Consider the following 17023-nt stretch of genomic DNA (forward strand, 5'->3'; position numbering starts at 1 on the left):
TTCCTTAACTCGAGTTGACCCCTTTTCAATTCCCACTGATTCTGTCTGTGGTGATTTAGGCACTCATTAGTTCTTCCCAGGATTATTAAAGTTGCCTGCTAACTGGTCTTCCCCATTGATCTCGCCTCTCATTCTCCACATTTCTGTTAGTGCACTGATGGCTGTCCAAAGTTTCAAGATAAGATCCAAACCCGTTACCGTGGGAAGGCCCCTCAAGGAGCCGACCCTTGTTCCGTCTGTCCTGCAACCCATGGCCCACACTGCTCCACAAGCTCAGGCTGTTCCCTTTGTTTGCAGTGCTCAGACTCTCTCTTTTTTTTTTTTTTTTTTGTATTTCTCTGAAGCTGGAAACGGGGAGAGACAGTCAGACAGACTCCTGCATGCGCCTGACCGGGATCCACCCGGCACACCCACCAGGGGGCGACGCTCTGCCCACCAGGGGGCGATGCTCTGCCCCTCGGGGTGTCGCTCTGTCACGACCAGAGCCACTCTAGCGCCTGGGGCAGAGGCCAAGGAGCCATCCCTAGCGCCGGGGCCATCTTTGCTCCAATGGAGCCTTGGCTGCGGGAGGGGAAGAGAGAGACAGAGAGGAAGGAGAGGGGGAGAGGTGGAGAAGCAGATGGGCGCTTCTCCTGTGTGCCCTGGCAGGGAATCGAACCCAGGACTTCTGCATGCCAGGCCGACGCTCTACCACTGAGCCAACCGGCCAGGGCCCAGACTCTCTTTTTCACTCAATGATCTTATAGTCATTCTTTAAGGATATCATTCAAATGTTTGGTAGAATGTACAAGAAACTGGCAGTCCTGTTTATTCCAAAGAAAGGGCCCTGGGCAGCCCCGGAGACCTGTGAGAGATAAGTAGAAGGGAAACTTTCACAGCGTGCCCTTTCACATATTTTGGATTTTATATTATATGAATGTATTGCCTTATCTTTAAAAGTAATGAAAATGAAAAGTTTTAAAGCATCAAATGGGCAAAGGAAGATACATGTTTCCTTTTGTGTGAAGTGTTCCCTAACTTGATGGTTCCCTCTACTGAGCCACTACTGTGCCTTCTCTATGCAACATTTATCACTCTGTAATCATCCGCAAACAAAGAGAGTAAACAAGTTAACAGTTTTAATGTCATCATAGCCTAAGCTCCTTGAGAAGAGGGACTTTGTCCATTTACCTTTGAATCTCCAACAACAGCCTGCACAGCACAGGTACAAGAGGCTGCTCAGTATCAAAGTGTGCTGGATTAATGAGTGAATAGAACAGGAGGAACACAAAAGAAATGTAAGTAATCCCACTTATTTTACAGATGGAGAAAATGAAGCCGAGAGAAGTTATTTGTTAAGTATTAGTAGCAGAATAAAAGGAGAATCCTAGCTTTCTGGAGTCCAAGTTTGGCACTGGAGTAAGTTAGAATACTTTCATTTTAAGGTAACAGGTGAGATATGAATTATACCTACTTATTTTGACTCAAGTGCCTGGATTTTCAGGAAATTTTTAATTTCCAATAAACTTCCTGTTTTACCTCCAAAGGACACCTTTACATATCAGATTGTGAGTACTAAATTTGGGTGTGGAAAGTCTGTAACCTAAGAAGCTCATAGACCAGGTTTATATAGACAGTGAAATAACAGGAAAAGCTTATGGCGCATTTATTTATCTTAAAAGCTATAGTTTGTGTTTTTGTTTTCCTGAAACACACACAGTATGGTAGACGTAGCTATGTATAGTGTCTTCAGAGGTAAAAGAATAGCACAGGAAAACATGGTATATTCAGTTCTCATTTGTTCCACTTGCTGAATATCCAGGCATACAGAGCATAGAACAAGGGCATTTCATTTTGCATGTCAGCCTTGTTTTTGTGAATTAAATAGTAGTGTTTATGAGTACCTGGACCAGATTTTAGATACCCTGAAGAGTTAGGTAGTCAAGATCAATGGTTTTCAAACTTTTGCTCACATATGTCTCTGAAAGAATTTTGAAAAACTTATATCCCTCCCATATTTTTATCTTGCGCCTGTGATTCTTCATCATAAATTTGCAAAAGGTGTAATCTCCAGGGTATTGCAATTCACGATATTTTAAAATAAAGCTGTTAACTCACTCTTCTAGATTTATCCCGAAGAATTTAAATCCCACATAATTTGTTACCCTACATTATTCATTTTAAATATAGATGAATAGCACTTTAATGGAAAATTTATATTGTTCTTTCTTCTTGAACTCATATTTTCACTTCATTTACCCCTCAGAATGCTATCATATTGCATACTTTCATGCTTTAAAAGTGTTTATTGATCATTACATCATTCTTTACAACAGACATTATAACTACATATTTACACAATTTTATTTTCTTGTGACTGTGAAGTTCTAGGTGTTAAAAATCTCTGGTTAAAGTTATCCTTAAACTTGTTAGTAATAAAAAATTGATCAAGCAGTAGCTATATTGCAGATTGATAACTATGTATTTTAAAACATAAAAATAAGATTTTATTGAAAATGTATCTGTTAATGGAATGGTAGGGGCACTTTTTCCCCCCAGTGGATCTGTGGATGAACTATTTATAACTAGAATGAGACTGAGTTCTGCCTCAAGTCTATTCAGGCATTTGTTCCTATAGATATAAATGCTAAGGCACTTTGTTCGTAGAAATAAGTAGATGGGAATGGGAGGAATTTGTTGTGGCAGTGTTACTCAATTCCTCAAACTCCTTCCAATTATATGCCCAAAATCATGTGATGATCTATCACCAAAATCATTTTTAATGGTCTATCAGGTAACAGTTATATTTCCAGCCATCAGTCATTCCCTTTCTCAACACTAACACAGGCTTCTAATTTTTTGTGTTTTGTGCACCTGTGGTCAAAGTACTGCAGAAAGATGTGGGATCGCCTGACGGGGCGGTGGCACAGTGGATAGAGCCTCAGACTGGGATGCGGAAGACCCAGGTTCAAGACTCCAAGGTCACCAGCTTGAGTGAGGGCTCTTCTGGTTTGAGCAAAAGCTCACCAGGTTGGACCCAAGCTCGCTGGCTCAAGCAAGGGGTTACTTGGTCTGCTGAAGGCCCACGGTCAAGGCACGTATGAGAAGGCAATCAATGAACAATTAAGGTGTTGCAATGCGCAACGAAAAACTAATGATTGATGCTTCTCATCTCTCCGTCCCTGTCCATCCCTCTCTCTGACTCTCTCTCTCTGTCTCTTTTAAAAAAAAAAAAAAAAAAAAGATGTGAGATCTGTGAGAAGAGTGGCTTTCTTTTGTTAAGTGAAAAAATGGTGATTGTGAAAGGGGGTGGAAAGAGACCCCAGCATGTTCTCAGGCAGAGAGGGTATAGGACAGGGGTCCCCAAACTTTTTACACAGGGGGCCAGTTCACTGTCCCTCAGACTGTTAGAGGGCCGGACTATAAAGAAAACTATGAACAAATCCCTATGCACACGACACATATCTTATTTTAAAGTAAAAAACCAAAATGGGAACAAGTACAATATTTAAAATAAAGAAATATTTCTTTATTTTAAATCAACAAACTGACCAGTATATCAATGGGAACTATGGGCCTGCTTTTGGCTAATGAGATGGTCAATGTGCTCCTCTCACTGACCACCAATGAAACAGGTGCCCCTTCCAGAAGTGTGGCGGGGGCCGGATAAATGGCCTTAGGGGGCCGCATGTGGCCCGCGGGCCGTAGTTTGGGGACCCCTGGTATAGGAAATCAATTGTAGGACAGAAATTGGGGATGTGAAATTGATTCCCTTAAAGTTGTCCATGCTCTGGACCACTCAGAGAATCTTTATGTGCATGGGCAGGGGGTGGCTATCACAGATTGAAGATTTCTTTTAATTAATGAGCAGGCATTTGAACAGAAATGATTGGCGAGCAACAGAGATGAACTCAATCCTAAACTGTTTGGTGATGACATGGTGATTAAGAGAAGAGCTCTGAAGTTTACTAGCTGGGTAATCTTGGGCAAATTACCTAACATCTGCCTTCTTAATTCTTAATCAGGAAGTAAAGGCAATAATGACCCTACCTCATCTAGTTGTTGTGAGAAGAAAATGAATTAATATGTAAAGTACTTAGAACAGTGCTTGGCAAGAAGCAGTCTTGGAAAGCATTGATACTAGGAAATGACTACATATGACATAAAATGAAGACAATAACTCCTCAATAAGTTAAAGTTTTATATGTATTTTGGTATTATTGAAGCTAACTGGTTTAGTTTGTAAATTAAATGAAAAGTACAAGTATTCACAGCAAGTAGGGTCAGAGCCAAGATCCTTATCCAGAGTTTGTCCTCTTAATGATCTTGCTATGCTGACCCTTGCAAAACAAATGCAACAAAAATAAATGAAAATAGGTGTATGAGTTGTGAAGTTATTCTTTCTAGATCAATGGGTAGGTAGCCTACATTAGGTAAAATTTAAAATATGCTTATTTCAGAGTGTCAAGGAAAGTGTTTGACGTGTCTTCCTCATAGTCTGTGACCACAGGAAGTATCGACATTGCCATCTAGGACACCTCCCCTCCCCTCCCCATACACATTACTAAATATATCATCCGACTTTTGGTGCCTTGCCATTGTTACAGGGGCTTCGGGCAGATCATGTGCAACAGTTTTATCTTTGTTAAATGAAAATGAGAGGTTTAGGGTTTTTCATTTTTTTTTAAAGTAGACAAAATCTGTGGGATTTCTCCCCTGAAACATTAAAATAAAAGAACCTGATTATTTACATGCAAATAAATTTCTTTGCTAACAAGTAACTAAAAAAGAGAGAGAGAAAATTTAGAGGTTTTTTTCAATATTATTTTATTTCTCCAGTATTTTTGTCCTAAATCCACTTCATTCTAAATTTGGGTTTAATGTGTGATAGCATATACCATAAGTTGAAAAACACAACAAAGAGTTGAAAACCCTCATTTGAATAACATCAACTTTGAGAACAGCTGCTAAGATAAAATAAATCCAAGAGAGTTCAGCTTTTCTTTTTAAAGGGACGGCAAATTCATATACGATTTTAAGTCTTAAATAGTTACTTTAAATCAATACCGTATTTTAACTGATAACGAATCTGCATTTATATGTGGATGTTTTACCCATCATACAAAGGATTTGTATATTATCTCACTATATTTCAATTTGAACAATTATTTGATGACATCATTGATAGAGGTTTTACAAAACAGAAAATAAAACCCATCAAGAATCAAGCCTCCAGATCTCTTCTTCACTGAGAATGCAGAAAAAAGACATTTCACTTAACAAGTGGAAATTTATAGCTAAGATAAAATAGAATTGCCAGTTGCAGAATAAAAAGATTTGAACTGTTTTGTTGGTTGCAACACCTCTGCCTTCTGGAGTATGATTTATATTACAGAAAACTCACTAAAATAGCTGCATAAAAGTCTGGGTTTTATGTAAAACTTTTTAAAAGAAATCTAATACTAAAAATGTAATCTTATAGAATTGATAAACGATAGAGATTATTTGTTCTACAAAGGTGTTGTTCACCATACAAAGAAATTATCATAATTCTCTTTTACACATCTACTTTCACTACTACATTTAGAACATTTGATTTCTAAATATATTATTTACACATGAATTTTGTTAAAAAAAGATCTATAACATAAAGCAAGTGCTAGCAAGAAAACATAGTACTATGCTCTGAAGATCTCAGCATAGCAAATCATTTGTGGAAAGTTATATATACTGATATACTTTAACTTCTGTGGCCTAGTTAAATTTATATATACATATGTTATAGAAAAATGTTAATATTCTAGATATACATATTTAGAATTCATAGCAAAAAAACAGCTCCACATTTTTGCTGCTTCTAATTTAATTATTCTAGTTAATCAATCCTTTGTAAATAACTCCTATACTTCATTTCTCTCTGACTCTTTTTGGTTACTTGGTTGTTTCCACTTTGGACATCTGAGTATGTCTGTACCCATAAATGAAATATCACACCTTAGGTCACTTTATGAGAGCTCTTTTTTTGGTGTATTATCATATAAGATACTTTTAATCTCAAGTAACAAACAACCTAACTGGTAGTGACTTAGATCACAAAGCACTTATTGTTTAGTGAACAGAATGCCTAGAGGAAGGGAACCCTGGGTTGCTTTGGAAGCCAGTGATGTCAGCATGGACCCAGGAGGCTGAGCTGTACTTCAGCCCAGGCAGTCTGACTCAAGTGCCTACGGTGCAGGTCACTTCTTCTCGACAATATTCAGACTGTCATTATTCTGTCTTCCTGGGAGGCCGAGTTTCTGTGGTGAGCAGGGACCTTATATCCCGCAATGGTATGCATTGGCACATGGTAATCATTCAGTAAATATTTATTAAACCATTGAAGAAAAATTGATATAAGAGCAAGGAAGACTAAGACTAGGTAGAATAAAAGGGTGCATTCATGCAGAATTAAATTAGTTAGAACTACTCAACTTGATACTGAATCTTTGTACTCTGTGGTTTTTAAATAGATTTGTAAACTAAAAAAAAATATATTTTTAGGTCATTTATAGTCCCCCCTACCTCCTTGGAGAATCTTTTGTTGGTTGACCAATGCTTTGGGTTTAAATTTTCAGGTTTAGAAATGTAAACTAAACTAAATTTTCTGTGTAAGAAAGGTTTAGAGGCCACTGTAGTCAGCAAGTTTAGCTTTGAGTGTGTGTGTGCGCGCGGGTGTGTGTGTGTGTGCGTGTGTGCGCATGTGCGTGTGTACTGGAAGGGAAGGGGGTTTATCAAAATTAAGGCAGCTGGAGGAGAGACTAAAGAGGAGATATGTATGATTGGTGAGTTTTTAAAAAGTGAGATGTTATGCACTGTGTGATGAAACCCCATAAGATTTCAGTAATAAAAATAAATAAATTTACACTATGATTGGATACTGAAGAAGATGAATTTGTGTCAAACACTATAGCTAACATGGTTGAAGTGTTAGAATTCAGGATGTCCTCCTGAATGCTCAAAATGTTCAAAATGATTGCCTATTGTGTGTGCATGTGACGTGCATGTGTGTTTACTGCAGTTATTTAAGGAGGTATGATTTTCTCTTGGAAATACAGGATTTGGGAACTTCTCTTTGGTAACTGACCACTTTTTCATGATAGCACTTTATAAACCCTTTGAGTGATTTATGCATGATCAAGTTTTACATGGGATATTTTTAAATTAATAAATCAATTTGGAGACACATGGAGAGTAAGAAATCAATGTGTTTGAGGTTGATAAAAATCTATTAGGTGTCCTTGCTCTAAAAGAACCATTTCAAAAAAGTAGTGGGGCAAAACACTCTTCAGACCAGACGAAAATCTCAAGTGCTAAGAGTGGAGGACCTAGAAGATGATCACGCATTTGTCTTCTGTGTGTCTGTGCCTGTGGGGGGAGTTAGAACATGGTGGTTAAGGAGCAAGGGTAGTTTTCTTTTCTGGGAATTTTCACCCGGGTAAAGGGAGGAGGAAAAGGGAACCGCAGGGATCTGTTTTTCCTGTAAACTCAGCCAGCACTTTGTAAGTGACACAAGACTGTCATTTCAAGCTGGTACTATTGGCCCAAAGCCAAAAGGATTGGCCAGAAATGAATCATCTTCAGAAATGCAACACGATGCAGAGATTCACTCAGCCAGAGGAACCAAGTGCAGCTAACTGTGAGACTTTTGGAGGTCAGGAGGCGGAGCTGGTGGTCTGGTACTGCCAGGCTAGCCAAAGGAAGGCTGCCTCAAGGTCCTACTCCAGTTCTTTCTCCATGGAGTACTCCCTGACCACTTCAGCCCACATATAGGACTCTGAGATCTTGCAGCCTTTGAAAGCTGTTCTATACTATATTGCAGTTAATTACTAACAGACTTATGTATCTTCTGAATAAAATGAGGCCATGGATATGAAGTTCCTACTACAATACCCTGCAAAACTTTGTTCACGCTCCCTGCCGCTGCTGGGAAGAAAGTCTTGGCCAGAAAGTGAATGAATGTGAGGCCATTAAGAAAAGGGGACTCAGCCCATCTTCTCATCTGTTATAGCACAGGGGCCCTAACATCTTTCCTAGATTCAGAAACTGTTGCTGCTATTGAAATAACCCAGACAGTATGAATTACACAAAGCCCATTATTACCCAGACCTGAATATACCTGTTAGCAGAAGCTGTGTGTCCTGAATGTTTGCTGGGGTATTTGAAACACTTAAGTTCTGAGAAACACATAGGAGTAAATAAGGGTAGATTTTTAACTTAATACATATTAAAGTCAGAGCCTATTTATTTCAGCAAAATTAAAATACTTAAAAATAACAATAATATGTGCTTATAAAAATTCACATATAACAGAAGTTAATAAAATGAAAAATGGTTGTTGCTTCCCTCCTATTCACATCCCACACCATTTTCCCAGTAACGGTTTGGTTAACAACCCTCCAGTGCAGGCGTGGAGGGGCTGGGGCTACAGAGGCAAACACCACCAACCAAGTCCCTGCCTTCATTGGGCTTACATTCTAGTGGCAGAATACAGGCCATAAGCAAGCAAAGAAACAAATAAAACCAAGCCTGGAAAGTTTGCTTAATATATGCTAGTAAGATTCAGATGTTGAAAAAAATCATAGTCTTGAATTCTGTGGGAAGAGCCTTCCAGGCCGACTAGATGGCAGGTGCAAAGGGCCAGAAGATGACAAAAAGGGCCAGCTGGGGCACTTTGTGTGCCAAAGCGAGAGTTCCAAAATGGGGACAGGAGCCAGACAATGTGTGCAAGGCTGGGTAGGAAGTTCAATTCCATGTTGCATACAATAGAGGCCATTAAACAAATAAGAGCCATTAAAGGCTCTTAATTGTAAGGGGTGAGAGAGAGGAGTGAAGAGAATTTGATTTTCATTTTTGAAAAACTCTGATGTAATGGGGGCGAGAATGGAAGTCTGCAGACAGATTGGAAGAGACTCATTCACACATACAAACATACAAAGTTTAAAATACATGTATTTTTCTGAAAGTTGCTACCGGTGTACATTTTTAGAACTCCTCTCTGAAATTATGTTCAGAGTCAGTTTACTGTCTGTCCTAAAAGAATCAAACACGTCTTCTTTGTTGACCTTTCCCTATCCACGTAAATGCAGTCACTTAGTTGGCAAACACAGGTTTGGCATTTTAACATGGTTCCAGAATGTGTTCATCAGACTTGGCTCTGACTGACTTCTGGATTGTTCCAAAATCTAGATTTATTCTCAAGGAAAGTAGTATTTTCAACAAATACAGTGCCTACTGATGTGATATCTTTAAAGCAGCATCACTGTAATAAATACACAGTAGATTGCCAAGGTAATTTCTTTGAAATTAAAAACAAGTTATGTTCATTTATTCAGTAAATAATTATTAAGCACTAACCACAATGTACCAGGCACAGTTGTAGGCACTGAGGATACATCAGTGAACGAGCAAACAAAATCTCTGTCTCTGCTGGGCTTATAATCTAGCAACGGGAGATGGACCAAAGAAACAAACAAACAAAATAAGTAAATGCTATATTATGGTAGAAATGATATTAGAGGGAGGTAAGAGATTTGGAAAGCTGAAGGGGGTTCTGATTTTTTTTTGTTTGTTTGGTTTTTTTGTTTGTTTGTTTTTTTTACAGAGAGAGAGCCAGAGAGAGGGATAGACAGGGACAGACAGACAGGAACGGAGAGATGAGAAGCATCAATCATTAGTTTTTCATTGCACATTGCAACACCTTAATTGTTCATTGATTGCTTTCTCATATGTGCCTTGACCGTGGGCCTTCAGCAGACTGAGTAACCCCTTGCTTGAGCCAGCGACCTTGGGTCCAAGCTGGTAAGCTTTTTGCTCAAGCCAGATGAGCCCTTGCTCAAGCTGGTGACCTCGGGGTCTCGAACCTGGGTTTTCCACATCCCAGTCTGATGCTCTATCCCCTGCGCCACCGCATGGTCAGGCGGGGGTTCTGATTTTAAATAATGTTATCAGGGCCTGACCAGGTGGTGGCGCAGTGGATAGAGCGTCGGACTGGGATGCAGAAGGACCCAGGTTCGAGACCCCGAGGTCGCCAGCTTGAGCGCTGGCTCATCTGGTTTGAGCAAAGCTCACCAGTTTGGACCCAAGGTCGCTGGCTCCAGCAAGGGGTTACTCAGTCTGCTGAAGGCCCGTGGTCAAGGCACATATGAGAAAGCAATCAATGAACAACTAAGAAAGCAATCAATGAACAACTAAGAAGTCGCAACGAAAAACTAATGATTGATGCTTCTCATCTCTCTCCATTCCTGTCTGTCTGTCCCTGTCTATCTCTGCCTCTGTAAAAATAAATAAATAAATAAAAAAATAATAATAATGTTATCAGGTTGGGCTGCACAAAGAAGGTGACTTTGGGTAAACTAGAAAGAGGAGTTATATAGATGTTAAGAGGGAGGACATTCAAAAAGAGAGGTTAGCTAGTGCAAAGGTCCTGAGGCACTAATGTGCCTGGCAAGGATGAGGAACAGTGATGCAACTAATGCTTACTTGAGCAAGGGAGAGAGTTGTAGAACCCAAGGTCAGAGAGTTAAGAGAGGTCATGAGAATCTTGTAGCCATGAGCTTAATGTGTCCTTACACTATTTTCAGGCTGTGGCCAAATTTCTTATCTTGTCCTATGTATCTGTCAAGATCTTCTTGACTGCAAGTAGCTGAATACCTAACCCAAACTGGCTTAAGCAATTGGCCATTTACTAGCTCACGTGTGAGCAGTCTGGAGGTATACAGAGCCAGAGTAGGTTAATTTAGCCACTCACTGACATCTGGGTTCTGGGTTGCCTTTCCTGTTTACTTTTGCTTTTTCTTCTTCTTTTTCTTTTCTCTTATAGTTTTGGGATATTCCACCACAACTCCAAACATGTCTTGCTCACTGGAGGATGGCCAGAGCAGGAAGTAAGGAAAAGACTTCTATGGTCTCTCAGGGATAAAACTCTTCCCCTGCGGGTGGACAGTTGAAATTGCAAAACCTATTTTTGGAGCAGAGATACCTCCCCCCCCCCCCCATATCGTCATCAGTACTTTGGGGTAGGGAGTAAGGTAATTATTGGTAATAATTGATTTCTTCCTCCTCACCAACCCTGCATTTACAGCGTCCTTAACAATGATGGGCCCCAGCAGGTATTGGGCTATCGCTCACCTAAGTATGACAGCATCCAGCCGGCCTCTTGATCGCTTAGTCCAGTGGTTCTCAAAGTGTGTGCCCTATGGTATTCCAGAGAAATATGTGCCTGTTGGGGACCAAAAAACCAACAGGGTTTTTGGAGTTTAGATTTTGCGGGGACAGAGGTGTGGAGAATTGGCTGTAAGCTGACAGTCTGCCCAAGCCCCCAGCTCACTTGCCTGATTAGGTTGTAAAAGGCTGTTAAGCTGTGGTGCTGAATTGTTTACACTACCCCCTCATGTTTCCTAGGAAGACTGGAGGCAAGTTTCTTCTATCCTTTGTTTAGTGTAAAGTTAACATGATATGTATGGTGGGGGTTTTCTGTACTCAACACAAGAGTAAAAAGGGAGGGCTTGACCAGGTGGTGGCACAGTGGATAGAGTGTCAGACTGGGATGCGGAGGACCCAGGTTCAAGACCCCCAAGGTCCCCAGCTTGAGCATGGGTTCATCTGGTTTCAACAAAGCTCACCAGGTTGGACCCAAAGTCACTGGCTTGAGCAAGGGGTTACTTGGTCTGCTGTAGCCCACAGTCAAGGCACATATGAGAATGCAATCAATGAACAACTAAGGTGTCACAACGAAAAATTGATGCTTCTCATCTCTCTCCGTTTCTGTCTGTCTGTCCCTATCTGTCCCTATCTTTGACTCTATTTCTGTCTCTGTAAAAAAAAAAAAAAAAGTAAAAAGAGAGGAATTCTTCAATGTATTAATGAGGAAATGAGAGTTTGCCTTTCAAATATATGCCCAAACATTAAAGAAATCACTAGGACACATCCGGCTCATGCTTCTCGTAAACACAAGAATGAAAAAACTTAACACATTCTCTCCGGGACCTGTCAAGTTTACCAAATCTAACTAAGAATGTATCTATATATATATATAAAAAGATGACTTTTTTGTCATTTTATTTTTTTTTTTTAATTTTTTTTTTTATTTATTCATTTTAGAGAGGAAAGGGAAAGACAGAGAGAGAGAGAGGAGAGAGACAGAGAGAGAGAGAAGGGGGGAGGAGCTGGAAGCATCAACTCCCATATGTGCCTTGACCAGGCAAGCCCAGGGTTTCGAACCGGCAACCTCAGCATTTCTAGGTCGACGCTTTATCCACTGCGCCACCACAGGTCAGGCTGTCATTTTATTTTTTTATTTTAATTTTTGTATTTTTCTGAAGTTGGAAATGGGGAGGCAGTCAGACAGACTCTCGCATACGCCCAACCGGGATCCACCCAGCACGCCCACCAGGGGGCGATGCTCTGCCCATCTTGGGGCATCACTCTGTTGCAACCAGAGCCATTCTAGCGCCTGAGGCAGAGGCCACAGATCCATCCTCAAGTGCCCTGGCCAACTTTGCTCCAATGGAACCTTGGCTGCGGGAGGAGAAGAGAGAGACAGAGAGGAAGGAGAGGGGGAGGGGTGGAGAAGCTGATGGGCGCTTCTCCTGTGTGCCCTGGCCGGGAATCGAACCCGAGACTCCTGCACACCAGGCTGATGCTCTACCACTAAGCCAACCTGCCAGGGCCTCGTTTTATTTTTATTATTTTTATTTATTTATTTTTATTTTTTATTTTTTTGCATTTTTCTGAAGCTAGAAACAAGGAGAAACAGTCAGACAGACTCCCGCATGCGCCCAACCGGAATCCACCCGGCACGCCCACCATGGGGCAATGCTCTGCCCACCAGGGGGCGATGCTCTGCCCATCCTGGGCGTCGCCATGTTGCGACCAGAGCCACTCTAGCGCCTGAGGCAGAGGCCACAGAGCCATGCCCAGCGCTCGGGCCATCTTTGCTCCAATGGAGCCTTGGCTGCGGGAGGGGAAGAGAGAGACAGAGAGGAAAGCGCGGCGGAGGGGTGGAGAAGCAAATGGGCGCTTCTCCTGTGTGCCCTGGCCGGGAATCGAACCCTGGTCCTCCGCACGCTAGGCCGACGCTCTACCGCTGAGCCAACCGGCCAGGGCCTCGTTTTATTTTTTTAACCCCTCTTTTTTACGAATTCTAAAAAGCATAACAAAAAATGTAACGTAAAAATGTTTTTTAATGTCAGAATAAATTTAATTTTGTCATATTTATTTCGTTTACCATGAAAGCACGCTTGGACTTTATTTTTTTTAATATTTGACTTAATTAATATAACATATTTCTCAGAAATTTGTATATAGTGCGCCTACAATTATTTGTAGGATTTTAAATGCGCCTCGACCTCAAAAAGTTTGGCTTAGGCCAAAGGCAAACAGGAGGATTTCGTTGGATTCTTAAATTGTGCCCTGGCGTGCTCATTTTTTCGCCTTGATCTTTCATCCGGGATTGGGGATACGTACATGTAAATTGGGAGGATGGCACTCGTTCCTATCTTGTTTATTATTTTTTTCTTGTTTTATTCTATTTTGGTATTTTAGTTTCAAAGTACTCTCAGGAACCTCTTTAAAACGCCAAACCTGTTTCCCCTCTCTGGAGTAAACAGATCCTTTGGCTTGTAAACACACAAAAATCTGTCAAAGTACGTACGTATTTGTATTTATAACTCAACTCATATGTCTGCAATTTCCCCATCTGATCTTTCCTTTTTCGGGCCTCTCTTCTTCCCGGAAGAATTTTGGGCTGACATAGGAGGAGGAGCCAACCTGACCTTGGCTATGGGTACAACAGGCAAACCTTTTCTTTTCATGTTTTTTGCTGGGTGGCTGTGAGACATTTCTGCATAAACTTCTAGATCTTAAGTGCCATGCTTAGTGTTCCCGTTGTCTTCGCCTCTTTCTTTGCCCTAATTTTACATGTAACTCTCCTGGTTGAGCTGTTTGTATCCACGATTCCTAACGCTTGAAACTCCCTTCCCCTAAGCATGACCTAATTACGGGTGCCCACTGTTGTTAGGTTTATTTCTCCACTTTTACAAGCGCACGTCGCTCTTCAGGAAGCTTCATTTTTGCTTCTAGTGTGGGTGCTAGGGTTCACCGGAACATGTGCTTTAATGCATCCACGACCCCCAACCCCCTCGGGGCCCCGAGCCCTGCAGACTTGAGGCGGGGCCGGAGGGGAGCCGGGCAGGGTGAATCACAGGGCGTAACAGGTGCCGCAGCCACAGCTGCGCCAGCATCCCGCTCGGCTCTAGGGATAAGGTTTTCTTTTTCTCCGAGGGTTTTTTGGAGATGGGGAGGAGACTCAAGGCCCCCACCCAACCAATGCAGGCCGCGGTTGTTCATCGCCTAGCAACGAGCGGAGCCAATGAAAGGCTGCCTCCCCTGCGGCGCAGGCGGCGCGGGGGCGGGGAGGGAACCTTGCGAACCTGCCGAGGCTGGGAGGCGGCCGCGAGGGGCGGAGCGTAGCCGGCCTGGGACCGGGAAGGCGGGAGCCGGAGGCGGAGGCGGAGGCGGGGCCGCCGGCCCGGGCGCTGCGTTCCGCGCTCCTGTGCGCGCCCTGGGGCTGTGCGATCCCACTAGCACGCCGAGTGGTATCTCCCCGCGGCACCCGGGGATCGTGACGGTGAGAGCCAAGCCCCGCGGCGGGGATAGTGACGCGCCCGCCCGGGGGGAGGCGACGGCACCAGCGGGGCCGGGGGCAGACTGGCTGGGGTAGCCTGGAGGCGGGGCGGGGCGAGGGTGGGTGCGGGCGGGGGCGGGGTGGGCACGGGGCGGTTGGGCGCGGAGGTGAGCGTGGGCACCTGTCTCGGCGCCCCGCTTCTCTGCGATAGCCCCGGCGCGGCCGTTTGGGTCGTTGGAGGAGGCGGGCGAGCGCTGATCCCGGCCGCGGCCGAAGGTGGAGGTGGGGAGGTAGGTGCCAGCTGGGGGACCGCTCCCGCGGGCGGTGGCAGTGCTCTGCCTACGGAAGGGCTCCGGCTCGGGGAGCCTGAAACCCTTTCTCGGATGGCGAGAGGGTTGCGCCTGGCGTAGAGTGACGAGCGACGCGGGGACGTGAGGGAAGAGAGGCTTGCCAGTTTGGTGCTGCGGGCTGTGTGGGCATCGGGATTTGTTAGCGCAAAGCCGCGGGAGTTGTCGTTGGAATGAGTTACCGGGTGGCCCGTGGTCGCTGCAGAGGAAGAGAACCCCGATGATAATTAAATGTCTAGGGGAAGAACTTAACGTTATCTAAGAGGCAGGTATGTGTGAGAATATTTCGGTGTAGAATTTTAAAATAAGGTACAGTAAACTGAATTATGAGCTCCCTGCCCCCTTTTGAGCCTATGCTGATCGCTCAGTTATGCAAGTCACCTGGGCCCAGAAAATGGAATCTGCTGAATAACTTGTTTTCAGCCCGTGCAATATGGAAATCTTTAGATTGTTACCCCACTTCAGGGTCCGTAGTTATGATTGCTCAATTGTCATTGCTTGCAACGCTAATGTAGTTCTTGTTGAATCTGAGTGAATCGAGATATCCCATTTTTGGGCTCCATAATGGAGTAAAGGCTTAGAAAAGGCACTTTGGAGTGGTTCGGAAGTGTAAGAGAGGGGGTCTTCTAGAATTTGAAAATGCTGGGCTTCCTAACAGTTCAGATTGGAGTTTATGTCTAGAGTTGACTGTGAATGATGGGTACCTTGGAATTTTTTTACGTATGAGGAAGGATTGATTTACTGTTTAGGTAGAAGAAAATTCTGGCACCCTTGATCCTGACCTGGAAAGGTAGGTATGACTTAACACATTTAGGAGACTGAACAGAATTTGAAAAGAATGAGACATCTGGAAAGAGAGAGAAAAATAATGCCTTTAGAGTTAAAATTTAGGTCAAGCTATTTTAAAATTTAGAAGAAGATAGATTTACGAACTTGGATTCAGTCAGCAAAACGTAATCCATCCAATCCTAGAAAACTATTTTGGCCTACAGGCCGGGGAAGCTTAAGTTATTCATTGAATCTAAACATTAAAAGCTAATGACTGCCTGACCTGTGGTGGCGCAGTGGATAAAGCGTCGACCTGGAAATGCTGAGGTCACCGGTTCGAAACCCTGGGCTTGCCTGGTCAAGGCACATATGGGAATTGATGCTTCCAGCTCCTCCCCCCTTCTCTCTGTCTCTCTCTCCTCTCTCACCTCCCTCTCTCTCTCTCTCTCTCTCTCTCTCTCTCCTCTCTAAAAATGAATAAATAAAAAAATTAAAACAAAAAAAGCTAATGAAGGCCCTGGCCGGTCGGCCTAGTGTGCGGAGGACCCGGGTTCGATTCCCGGCCAGGGCACGCAGGAGAAGCGCACATTTGCTTCTCCACCCCTCCGCCGCGCTTTCCTCTCTGTCTCTCTCTTCCCCTCCCGCAGCCAAGGCTCCATTGGAGCAAAGATGGCCCAGGCGCTGGGGATGGCTCTGTGGCCTCTGCCCCAGGCGCTAGAGTGGCTCTGGTCGCAACATGGTGACGCCCAGGATGGGCAGAGCATCGCCCCCTGGTGGGCAGAGCTTCGCCCTTGGTGGGCGTGCCGGGTGAATCCCAGTCGGGCGCATGCGGGAGTCTGACTGTCTCTCCCTGTTTCCAGCTTCAGAAAAATGAAAAAAAAAAAAAAAAAAAGCTAATGACTAATTTGACACTCAATCTGCCTGCTTTCAGTGAAGGTTTCTGAAAATGGTTCTTTGAAAAGAGGATGAAAGAATTGAGAGTTAAAATGAAGGCTCTTTTGGTGACTTGCTGGATCTTTTCAGCCAAGTCATTTTATACCCTTCCTTCCCTTCTCCTTCCCTGTGTGTATGGGGAAGATAATAAAGCCCTAGGGTTATGGAACATGAGTGACACAGCTTGAAGATAGCTGCAAGAACTTATTCTAGGACGGGGTTCGGGAACCTGTGGCTCGCAAGCCAGATGTGGCTCTTTTGATGGCTGCATCTGGCTCGCAGACAAATCTTTAATAAAAATAATAATGTTAAAAATATAAAACATTCTCATGTA

General features: G+C 43.2%; 1 protein-coding gene across 8 annotated transcripts in view; it reads left to right on the forward strand.

The window, feature by feature from the left end:
• The first annotated feature begins 14515 nt into the window (after window positions 1-14515).
• SSX2IP (SSX family member 2 interacting protein) overlaps window positions 14516-17023 on the forward strand; it is a 45867-nt gene continuing 43359 nt past the window's right edge. For 4 of the 8 annotated variants that reach the window (XM_066268776.1, XM_066268781.1, XM_066268784.1 and 1 more), the window contains exon 1: window positions 14516-14644. The gene's annotated coding sequence lies outside the window, so the exon portion shown is untranslated. Of the gene's footprint in view, window positions 14645-14799; window positions 14932-17023 lie in introns of those variants that run through there. The other 4 variants (XM_066268780.1, XM_066268783.1, XM_066268778.1 and 1 more) reach the window with 3 other exon arrangements.

The sequence above is a fragment of the Saccopteryx bilineata genome, chromosome 3 (genome assembly GCF_036850765.1).
Source record: "Saccopteryx bilineata isolate mSacBil1 chromosome 3, mSacBil1_pri_phased_curated, whole genome shotgun sequence".
NCBI lineage: Eukaryota > Metazoa > Chordata > Mammalia > Chiroptera > Emballonuridae > Saccopteryx > Saccopteryx bilineata.